The sequence below is a fragment of the Palaemon carinicauda genome, chromosome 1 (genome assembly GCF_036898095.1).
Source record: "Palaemon carinicauda isolate YSFRI2023 chromosome 1, ASM3689809v2, whole genome shotgun sequence".
In the NCBI taxonomy this organism is placed as follows: Eukaryota; Metazoa; Arthropoda; class Malacostraca; order Decapoda; family Palaemonidae; genus Palaemon; species Palaemon carinicauda.
The window spans coordinates 282,610,043-282,622,542 of NC_090725.1; the positions used below are offsets into that span (position 1 = coordinate 282,610,043).

The following is a 12,500-nucleotide window of genomic DNA, read 5'->3' on the forward strand; positions in this document are numbered from 1 at the left end:
GACGCCACCTGAAGGGATCTCTCTCTCTCTCTCTCTCTCTCTCTCTCTCTCTCTCTCTCTCTCTCTCTCTCTCTCTCTCTCTCTCTCTCTCTCTCTTTATATATATATATATATATATATATATATATATATATATATATATATATATATTGGTATAATATACGTGATGATATAATAATTCGCTTAATATTTGGCTTATCTATAACATATGTTTCAGTAAACGGACCGAAAAAATTGCTATAATAGAGATAAAATTTGTCTTGTTATGAACTAGTCAGTATTTAAGTCGTTTTGTTTTTAATTGTTCCTATTTTCTTGAGGTAATGGATAATTGATGCCTCCTTGCTTCAGATCCAAAGACAATGCTTAGAGGATTTACTTCCCACTGACAATACACTGACTCCCCTGGCGTTATAACTAGTAAGGTTGGTTCTCCAGTCGGGACATCTGATCATGCCTTGATTTCATTAGTAGTGAAGACTGAGCAGCCTGTCCCTAATATAACATACTCTTGTAAAATTTATATGAAATCCCAAGCAGACTGGAATTGGGATTTTGCATGATCTTTTGTGCTTGAATTGGTCACAATTATATAGTAGTGTAGATCCTGTTGTCCCTTTGAATGAGAATCTAGTCAACATAATTGATAGGCGTATCCCTTCTCGTGTGCTAAGGTACCGAGTGAAGGAGAAACCGTGGTTCAATGATGATTGTAGACGTGCTTATTTGGAGAAGCAGGAGGCCTATCATCTTTGGAAGGGTAACAGATCAGATTTGACCTGGAACAACTATACTCAGCTTCGAGCTTTTGCTCAGAGTTTATGCCTCAACTGAAAAGGAGTACAATTTAACCTTAAAAGAAACCCTTTCTGGTACAACTCAGGAGCATAAATGGTGGTCTACCCTTAAATCTGCACTCTTTGGTGTGGATGCAACAGTTCCTCCTTTACTTAAACAAGATAGCTCAGTCACTCATCTAAAGGAAAAGGTAACCCTTTGGTTGATGTTTTTGACAGTAAACAGAGTAATGAAAAACTTGAACTTCCTCATTCCTGTTTTCCTGAGGCTAAACTAATTAGTTTAGCTTTTCGAACTCGTGAGATTAAAGCTCTGTTGATGGACCTTGATGCTTATGGAGGTGTAGACCCAAATGGTATTTTTTCCTTTGTTTTTTATAAAGACAGAAGATTTCTTAGCTCCAAAGTTATCTGTTATTTTGCGCAAGTTAGCAAGAAGAGAAGCTTTTAGCACTTGTTGGAGAATTGGTAATGTTACTCCTCCATGTAAATGTGTTTGTGGTAGCTCAAGTCCCACTGATTACCGCCCAATTTCCATAACTCCCCCTTTTATCTAAAGTTTTTGAACGTCTTTTGGCTAAAACGTCTTAATAGGTTTGCTGAAGGTAATCATCTATTACCTAGTTTGCAATTTGGTTTTTCGTAAAGGCCTTGGAGCATGTGATGCCCTTTTTACAATCTCCAATGCTGTACAGAAATCCCTTGATTGTGGTCAGAAAGTTCGTATGATTGGCCTTGATTTTAGTGCTGCCTTTGACTGTGTTAATCATGAGGTCCTTGTTTTCAAACTCAAACAGTTGGGAGTGGGTGGGGTCGTTTTTTTTAGCATTATTATTGAATTTTTAAGTAATAGATCTCAAAGAGTTGTTGTTGATGGGCACCATAGTGAGTATAGGAATGTGATATCCGGTGTTCCTCAGGGTAGTGTTCTTGGCCCATTTCTTTTCATACTATATACACATGATATGTGGTTTGGCCTAGAAAACAAGCTTATTGCATATGCAGATGGTGCTACTCTCTCTGCATCAATTCCATCCCCTGAATGTAGATCTGAGGTTGGTGAATCCTTTAATAGAGATTTAGCTAAAATTAGTGCATGGCGCAAATTATGGGGTATGAAGTTGAATCCTAACAAAACTCAAAGTATGATTGTAATTAGGTCAAGGACGGTGGCTCCTCAATATCCGGATCTCAGTATTGAAAATGTTTCTTTAAATTTGTATGACATTTAAAAGTTTAGGTGTGATTCGCGACAGAAAATTTACTTTTAGAAACACATTAGGTCTGTGTCTTCTTCAATTGCACAAAAAATTGGTTTATTGAGAAAGTCTTACAAGATTTTTGGTGATCAATCTATTCTGAAGAAGTGTTTCAATTCTTTCTTTCTACCTTGTTTTGAGTATTGTTCTCCTGTCTGGTGTTCAGCTGCTGATTCTCATCTTAATTTGTTGGATAGAAACTTACGGTCTATTAAATTTCTTATTCCTGATCTAGATATTAATCTTTGGCACCGTCGTTCAATTAGTTCATTATGCATGTTGCATAAGTTTTTTCAATATCTCTGACCATCCTTTACATTCAGATCTCCCTGGACAATTCTATCCTGTTCGTAATACTGGGCAGCCAGTTAATTCTAATAACCAGGCCTTCTCCATCATGAGGCTCAATACTATACAGTATTCTAGAAGTTTTATTCCAGCTGTTACCAAGTTGTGGAATTATCTTCCTAATCGGGTAGTTGAATCATCTTCCTAATTGGGTAGTTGAATCAGTAGAACTGCAAAAGTTCAAAGTTGAAGCAAATGTTTTTATGTTGACCAGGCTGACATGAGTCTTTTTATAGTTTTATATATGACGTATCTGTTTTTGACGTTGTTAATAGTTTATATAGGACATATCTGTTTTGGCGTTGTTACTGTTTTTAGAATGATTTATTGTTAATTTATTCTCATCATTTATTTATTTCCTTATTTCCTTTCCTCACTGGGTTATTTTTCCTTATTGGAGCCCTCGGCTTATAGCGTCTTGCTTTTCCAACTAGGGTTGTAGCTTGGCTAGTAATAATAATAATAAAGATTTATTTAATATTTCTAAATGATGTAATTTCTTTAATTTTTTTTTTTTTTGCATTACGCTATTTCGTATTGCGGAAATACGTGTAGGATTGGTTTTCCGGAAAAAGATGGAAAATCCATAATCATATACTAAGAGTAGGACATGAACCATTGTTTTGGCATGAGAGAGAGAGAGAGAGAGAGAGAGAGAGAGAGAGAGAGAGATTTAGTGGGTGAATTGTATATATATATATATATATATATATATATATATATATATATATATATATATATATATATATATATGTATATATATATATATATATGTATATATATATATATATACACACATATATATATATATATATATATATATATATATATATATATATATATATATATATATATACACACATATACACCCACTCACACACATACATGATATAACAAGTGTGGGTGCCTATATACTATGGGTGTAGGAGATTATAGAGATAGAAGGAAAGAGAACCGGCTTCGCCTATCATGAAACGTTTTTGCTACTCATCGTTGCCTTTGCTCCCGTGGTTAATTTTATGTCCTTCATCACAATTCCAAAGGTCGCCAAAGACCCCTCTCCTCGAATCATTCCAGTCCCGGTTCGTATCTCCTTGCATCGCATGCCTCGCGGATAGAGCCTGCTCATTATAACTTTTCATTCCTTGAAGATTGGGATGGCGCCTTAACATTTGAACGCTGCATGGTACATTTTAGTAAATTTTCTCTACAATATATATATTTTTATATCTTGTCTAGTCAATTATTTATTGTCAACCTACTCCAGTTTTTCGAAATAGATTTTCTTTTGCTAACTTCCTATGATTTTCGTTGTAGATGTATTTCCGGATAAACGCACACGTTTGAATATGTATTTATACACACGTGTTTGTGTATATAAAATTTCTTTCATTTCCGAATTATTTTTCCTATTGCCCGTTCTTTTGTTTTATCAATTATTCCTTATATTGCTTCTCTAAATCTGTCGTGATTAGAACTGTATTAGATACCTTGTTCATTAATGTCCATTTCTGGATAGAAGGGCGGAGGGATCACTCTCCCCATTCGTCACGAATTGTCTTTAATAGACATTATTTGTACCCGTCAAAATCCTTCCGCTTTCCCATTTAAGCCCATCAACAAATTCCTCCAATCATTGCCGCTCATCTCTATCTCGGGGAATATCTCCCCTTTGTCCATCTGGTTATTTGTCGAGTCCCCTCTCCTTTTATCTATCTTCCCCTTCTCGTCCCCCTTTGGTGTCCTTAGAACCATCTAGTAATTCTTTTTCTCCCTCGAGCAATCAATCAACCGGGTTTGAGTGACCGTGTCTGCTTCCATCTGGAGGATAATCGCTCGCCTGGCGACGAAGACACATTTGATTGTATTTAAGAGAATTCTCTCTCTCTCTCTCTCTCTCTCTCTCTCTCTCTCTCTCTCTCTCATATGTAAGTTGTGTAAGTATTTACAGGCACATGTGCATGATGATCTCTCTCTCTCTCTCTCTCTCTCTCTCTCTCTCTCTCATATATATATATATATATATATATACATATATATATATATATATATATATGTGTGTGTGTGTGTGTGTGTGTAAGTTGTGTGAGTATTTACAGGCTCATGTGGATCTTGATAAATATCTTGTAATGCGAGGGGCATTTATTTTCTTTTTCGTTCATATTAAAATGAATGATTTCGTAAGTTCTGCAGTGAAGTTCTTGTTATTTGCAATGCCAGATATATGTACATAAATCAGTCAGCTTCTCTGTCGCTGACGGACGGTTTTTAACCTTTGTTATTTCCCGGTTTCGTGTTTTTATGTAAAATCTGAATTCCATTTCTTGTTTAATTCATTCACGTCACATTAGATTTCTTGTGCTTTGTTTTTCGTTAGTAATCCATGTAAACGTTCTGTGGTACGTGCTTTTGTGTAATTTCTATACATGTTATCATGTCTGATGATTTATTAGATCTGATATTGTTGTAGGGTCCCCATCTTTGGGCGTGATTACTAACAAGGACTTTTTCCTACGTCTTCTAGTCAATGGATACCCTCTTGACCGGATGAAGGCTTTAATAGGAAAATTATTTCACCAATTTGTTTGTTTGATTTCTTATGCAACAGTGTTTATATTTATTAGCATATGGTGAATCTCTCTCTCTCTCTCTCTCTCTCTCTCTCTCTCTCTCTCTCACATATTGGTAATTAGGAAACATATATATATATATATATATATATATATATATATACATATATACTTTTGTTGCTACGGAGAAGACAATTTGAAATATTGACGTTAATTTGTTTTTCAGATTTAATTGCGTAAAGGGGTATGGTGGGACATCAATTCATTTATTGCTCAACCCAAATTAGTAATTAATTTAAAAGTACGTGTTAAATCAATGTTTAAATTTCCCGAAAGTTACCATTAAAAGTATTTGCAATAGAATAGGAAGTCGGAATGAACTTAAAAAAAAGGAAAAAAAAAAGAATAAGATGCGGGTCATTAGTAACATGCATCATATTGCTTATTGCGGAACCTTTGTAGTTGGTTTGGACGGGCCGGGTCAGTAATTAGAATTTGGGTAAATATTCACTGTTGCACAGTATTCCTAATGAAGGAGATAAGAAGTGCTCCTGGTGTATTTATTGGTACTTAGCTTGCCCTAAGACGACAGTAACCCTGTGTTTGCTCCCCAACCGTCTTCACTGGTGGCAAGTTAACACGAAATAATAATGTTTTCCAAGTCATAAAATAGCTTCATAATATCTTATTTCACCCGAAGATATAAAATATTTTCCCCATACAGAAAATCGATTTGAAAAGTAATAAGAATGTTTACACCTCTCCCAACCAAATACAATAATTTCGTTATTTTATCTAGAATGAGTTACGAACGCTGTATTGACAAATGCCCGTAAATCTTTTAAATATACGAACACGAAAATGTTTCATGAGCCCATGTCCGGTGCAAAGTAATTGCCTTCAGTAACGCGCGCGGTTTTTTTTTTTTTTTTTTTTTTTTTTTTTTTTTTTTTTTTTTTTTTTTTTTTTTTTTGAAGAATTTTCCTCTAGACGTTCTTTGTCAAACTAGAGAGTCTTCCCCCATTTGGTCTTCACATCATAGAATATTTTTTCTGTCCAAACTTCTACCTAGACCTCTGACATGTTACCTTACTTCTTGCAGCCAGAATGATCGATCATTACATCTTGAAAAAACATTCCTTTGCATTTTTTAAACTTTTCAGTCCAAACTGGAGTTTGTCAATACTTCATAAATAAAAACGTGTATGTCAGCGAAACACGCATGATGGCTTTGAGGATTTAGTGGCCTTATCGATTGCAGCTCTAGATCTTTCTTGGCTTCAGAATTTGATGTGTGGGGACGTAACGGTCGGCTTCGACGCCTAGAAATATTGGTGATCGACTCACATGAGTCGATTGAGTTCAGTTATGAATTTCCAGCAACGATAACCAAAAGGGGGTAACCTTAATTTACAGACACAGTTTTGCTAAGAGTATCTTCTGATCTACTAACCTTATCCCCGCACTTTCCTTTCTTTCTAATTTGCGGTTCATTGCAGAGCTTGATGCCTTTATATCTTGTGGCAACCCTTCAAATAGGTAGGACGTCTTCTTTTCCCCACTTATATCTTTATTACCTTCGCCAGCTTCGTTGCGAAGGTTATGTTTTGATAGACGTGTATTTGCCTGTATGTATGTGTCTGTGATTTGCATAACCCAATGTCATGAAATTTGGTGGGATGATTGGCCATGATCCAAGGACAGTTTGATTAGATTTTGGGTGTGATTGGGTCAAAAGTCAAGGCCCTAGTTCACGAAACGGCCATAAACGTCTTTTTGCAATATTGTGGAAAAATTTTTATCTGATTTGCATGAAACTAGATGTCAAAATATGCATGATTCAATTGCCTTTCTTATGATATACAGCATGATATAGGCGAAGGTATGCCCGTTCTAGTTCTGTCTATATTTTCATCACTTTATTATGGCTTTCTTCTTTGTTTACACTATATTTTACTCAAGGCTATTCTTTAGTGTCGAGACTTTTCAGCTACACTAATGGCATTTTGACTTGTTTCGTAAGAATTTGTGCACTTTCTGAATAATGATATTGAAATAACTGATTTAGTGTAATACAGTAATACCAGAACAGATAGAATGGTGATCCTGGCGTATTCCTTAATTATTGCATGGGTGGAATGTCGATTATGCTCGAGTCAAACATGATTGATGTCAGGACATTACTGGGTGAGAAATTCATGTTAATGATCGATTACACAAATGAGGGGTTGTCATTTTTATTCATGTGAATTTATTGATTTAGTATTAGTTCATCCATTTGTGATGATGATAAGTGGCATTATGGATAGCAGTGTGATTATCATGTCTATTACTACGGTAGATAAGCCGAACTTTACTCTCAAGTTTTGTCAATTGACCAATACAATATTACTTCCTTTTTTGAGTTGATTACCATTATCTTTCTGCCCTAGTAATACTGTACACTTTAATTAGAAATGATGAAATAGTAAAGGCACTTATTGCTAGGAACGTCTTATATACCTAAGCGAATAATTTAGAATCTCCTATAATCTGCACTTTTTTAATAATTTAGAATCAAATTCATTGTTGTTCAGCCACATTTTTTTTTTTCAATTCAAAGACATCTTTCCTCCAACTATATTCTCCCTCTAACTATTTATCTCATAGCTTAGTAAATCTCACCAGGTCAATAACAACGCACATCTGGCTCGACTTTGCAAGATATTAAGGCTTTGTTAATGGGATGCAGATTTTGGATTGTGAGCAGATATCTCATAGTTTAAAACTGTCTTGTTTTCTTCCGCCATCTTCACTAATGTTCTGTCGGAATGGTCTTTTCCGCTCATATCCTCCATCCACCCCATCTCTTACGTTATGTTTGCGAGTAGATTTTCAGTTTAAACAAAATCCTCTGAGCCATATCCTTGGAAGGAAAATATATCCTCCTTTCCCTCTTCTTCGTCTTTTGTCCTCCTGAGAAAACTAAGTGAAATTTGACGTAAAGCCATTTCGGTTGAGCAATGTTACGATTTTGCTAGGAGTGCTTTTAAGGAAAAACAAAGCCATTGAATTTCTTTCATTTAAGTTTGGAAAAGTTTGAGATTGAAACCATATTTAAGTTAGGAAAAGGGCAGATTGAAAGTTTTGGTCGAAGAGGTTCTCATAGAGTTTTCTTCTAATATTTCCCCACATGGCCTATTGGAAGCGTCCCTACTGGGCGCTCACCGGACTGGTGTTCGAGTCCTGCTTAAACACGATAGTTTCTTCAGTGTCAGCAACCTCACCATCCTTCTGAGCTAAGGATGCGGGTTTGGTGATAGCCTTATGGGTCTACTTTAGTCATCAACAGCCATTACCTGGTCCTAGCTTGGGCGGAGATGGCGCTGATCTTGTGTATATGTCATCAGTCTCTAGGACATTGTCTTACTATCTAGTGCAGTGTCACTGTCCCTTGCTTCTGCCATTCATGAGCGGCCTTTAAACCTTCATGTATGACAGGCTCTTGCGTTGGCCGTCCGTAAACACTGCTGAGTTTGTTGTAAAGAGTCCTAGAAAATGTAGAGTAAACCGTTGAAGTTATTACTAGTCCTACGTCCCTTTGAGAAGTCTGGCATTAATAAACGTCCTTTTGCGAGTGGTTCGTTATATCTTCTTTATAAAAAGGCTTAACCGTATGAGGAGTGACACTTTGATATAAGTGTAGCCTATCATCAAAAGTTGATTGCATGTGTTTTTTTTTTTCTTTAAAAAATCATCATCCTTTTCACTTATTTAAACGTGGTTGAATAAAATTCATTATATTCTTAGTAGAATCTTTGGCTTAAAGATGACCCCAGCTTCAAATATGTATCATATCGTCATGCATAAAGGAAAATGTTTCCGCCTGCTTACAACATTTATAACTTGAATGTATCTAAATGAGTTATTCCCTTCTTATAAATTGCATTCAGAGGTGTTGCATGTATACATATACGTAAAAACACACATATTTCAAATGTATGAAATCCATTTCTATTATTGCATTAGGAAAAAAAAGCTATCATATAGGCACACGTACACCTTCTCTTGAGGCAATGAGTGATAGGAAAAAAATATACCAAAATTAGATCAAAAGGGTTATTAGTGAAAGGCAGTAAGGAGCTCAAGGAAATATGAGACGGAAGGAAGGGGAGACCGACGAAATTAGTTAACTTCTACGATTAATCCAGTTCTTGTCAGAGGAAGAAGCGGGGTGGGGGGAGGTAGAGGGAAGAGGAGGAGGAGGAAGATATGGGTTATGATTAGCCAATATTACTGAAGTATTCTTGACTGAGTTTGAGGAGCTACGGTAGTTATCATACTTCATTTGAGGTTTCATGCTGAGTTTGAAGTTCGACTGTGAGTTTTTGTTTTCGTTTTGGTGAGCAGTGTTTAAGGTTTGTTGCAATAAGTGCGAAGGTTGACATATTTGAGTTCAGGTACACTTGATTTAAAGATTGTTGCTGTTGTTGTATGCGCGCGCGCGCGCGCGTGTGTGTGTGAAGGGAGTTACACCTTTCAGGGTAAAATACCACCCATGGGCTTTTGATATTGGGAGTATGATATATGTAATGCGGTTTTCTAATTGAATAGTATGATACTTTTGGTGTTTATATATATATATATATATATATATATTATATATTTTATATATATGATATATATAATATATATATATATATATATATATACACATATATATACACACAACATGGTTTAGATATGTTCTTTGTCTAAAGGAAAATGACGATGCACGGAAAAGGTGATAATGAAAGCAATTAGAACAAATTTGGGTAATAATGATCCCAAGTAATACGAGGGGAATATTAAGTTATCTAATTACGTGTGAAATAATTTAATACCCCTTTGAACGTCGCAGATAAGAAGGTGGTCAGGGACAAAGTATTTATTAGATTACGAAGGATAATTGCCCTACCAGGGGGACAATATTCTCTCTCTCTCTCTCTCTCTCTCTCTCTCTCTCTCTATATATATATATATATATATGTATGTATGTATATATATGTGTATATATATATATGCGTGTGTGTGTGTTTGTGTATTATAAATTGTTTGTGTATGTATATTTATTTTCCAATTTATACGTTAGGAATTTGCATTCATGCTTATGCATGTTAGCTATTTTTTTATATAAAACTTCATGTTTTAACGTAATTATCCCCGAGTTTAGTTAACGTCTGAAATAAAAAAGAATTGACAAGCTCTCTACTAAAAGGTATATTATTTGATAATCATTGTAAACGTTATGTAAGAGTACATGTTAAGCTATTTATATTGGTACAATGATATTTTTTTTTTCAAAACTGACCGACTACGTCTTAGAGGTAAAGGTGAATATTAGTTGGCTCAAAGTTTCAGGTAGGAATGTATAATAGAAAACTAAAAGATCTATTAAACTGGTTTTGGTAATGTTTACGCATATTTATGTTAAACGGATGAAGAAACATAATTATGACTTCTTTTCCCCACGTGTAGCGAGAAAGATGGTGGCTTATCGTCATATTCTGGCTCCTCTTAGACTAAATTTCATTCCATGTTGGTGTGTTGGTAACTTGAGTAAGTTTAAAAGTGGAGAGAGAGAGAGAGAGAGAGAGAGAGAGAGAGAGAGAGAGAGAGAGAGAGTGAGTGAGAGTGAGAGCGAGAGGACTCATTAAATTGGAATTGCATCGTTAATTCAAAGACCCTACTGAACTTCGTTTTAGGTAGTTCGGAACCACCTTTGCCTTCTTTCGATTAACAAGGATGAAGAGGGATGCGAGATATATAGCTCTTCTGTCGTGCCTATCCTAACCGACCCCTTTGCCAGTCCAATTATTGGGTTCCTAAAAAATGTCTTTTATTTACGAATCACTAAGTGGATTCGCGTTCTTTCATACCTCAAGGCTGATCATTTTGGCGACTCACTTGTCTGCCATTTAATGAATAAGCGCTTGAAGTGAATGAGAGAAATTCAGCAATTGCATTTGGAGGGTTTTTATAATGCGGTCGAAATGGTTGAAGGTCTCTCTCTCTCTCTCTCTCTCTCTCTCTCTCTCTCTCTCTCTCTCTCAAAATGTAGGTCACTGAAAGCCGTCTCTTGCTCTAAAAGCGATGACATATTTTAACTTATTCTCATTTTTTAGAACTCATATTTTTTTCTTCATACACATCTCCTATTCTCAGAAATCTGCAATGACATCAAAGATTGCTTCAGACTTATTTGTACCTCACGTTTCATTGATTTTTGAACGCCAGTGGAACTCCATTTCCAAAGAAATTATAAGAACTCTGACAGCGTCTTATTTCACCGTCTTTAACTATGAAGGATAAACTGAGCACATGCGCACTGGGGAGAGTTCATGCATATTTGTGCGCTAACTGTACAGACGTTTCATCCATGATTCAGCTTTTAAAGCTTCTCCATTGCAGTGTAATGTGTGTTTTTTTTCTTTCTGGACCCGCCTCCGGTTAGGAAAACCAGCCTAATGTTAAGAATATGTTTAAATTGTGATATCAAGGCTGGGTAATTTTTTTCTGTATATCATTGGTGAGAAGAGATAAGCCTAAGAGGAATCCTTTTTTTTTTTTTTTTTTTGCCGTCTTAACTATAGCCATTAATATGGCATCTCCTCTAGTATTATGAAAGCTATCAATTTCTGTAACGGATTAAATAGTAGGAGGACATTTCATCAGTAATTTAAAAATTCTTTTAGAATCATCGTGGATAGAGAATCGTTAAGCCCATGTTTCAATGTCTGGGTCCTATGGTAATGGATCGGTTTTTTTCGTCTGTCAAAGTTTTGCTCTATAATGCAAATGCCTAGGTGGTAAAAACACAGCAGGTAATTTCCATATGATATTTTAATAGAACGGAATGAGAGAGGTTCAGGGTCGTTAATTGCAATTTCCTACTGTCTCTATAGTGCAGGTACAATTGTTTATATTAGAATACACCCAACATATTAGAATACAATGATTGGGTGGTGTTAAGATTATTGTAACACATGCAAAGGTAATTCTTTGGGGATTTGTTATGCTACTATCACTCGATAAGCAAGACCCAGCAAAAAGTATAGTTTGGGTAAGCAAGTCTTTCCTTGTAAAGACTATTGAAGAACTCAAAAGAGATGTATTACTGCTAAAATATTACTTCAGATGTAGGAAAAGAAACCAGGAATGAAGCATTCTCAATAAAACAGAAGTGGACTGATCGCTCAAGAAACTGTAATATGTTTACCAATAAGAAAATGCAGCCATAATTGAGTTAGCTAGACTTTATGCCAGACCACATCGGACAATATCAAAATCAACGATATTAGATTTACCAAAATGAGAGAGAGAGAGAGAGAGAGAGAGAGAGAGAGAGAGAGAGAGAGAGAGAGAGAATATGATGATGTATGGAAAATGTTTAGAAGATTAGGACTGAAAAACAATTTCGGTAATGGAAGTACGGAGAAAAGGGGAGAAATATAGACACACCAGGGAAATTGCTCTTATTGAGAACTGCTACAACTTCAGAATTTATT

At 35.6% G+C, this 12,500-nt stretch overlaps 1 protein-coding gene across 1 annotated transcript in view; it reads left to right on the top strand.

Moving 5' to 3' along the window:
- LOC137639329 (uncharacterized) overlaps positions 1–12,500 on the top strand; it is a 524,101-nt gene that overhangs the window by 320,902 nt on the left and 190,699 nt on the right. The gene's annotated exons all lie outside the window — the stretch shown is intronic.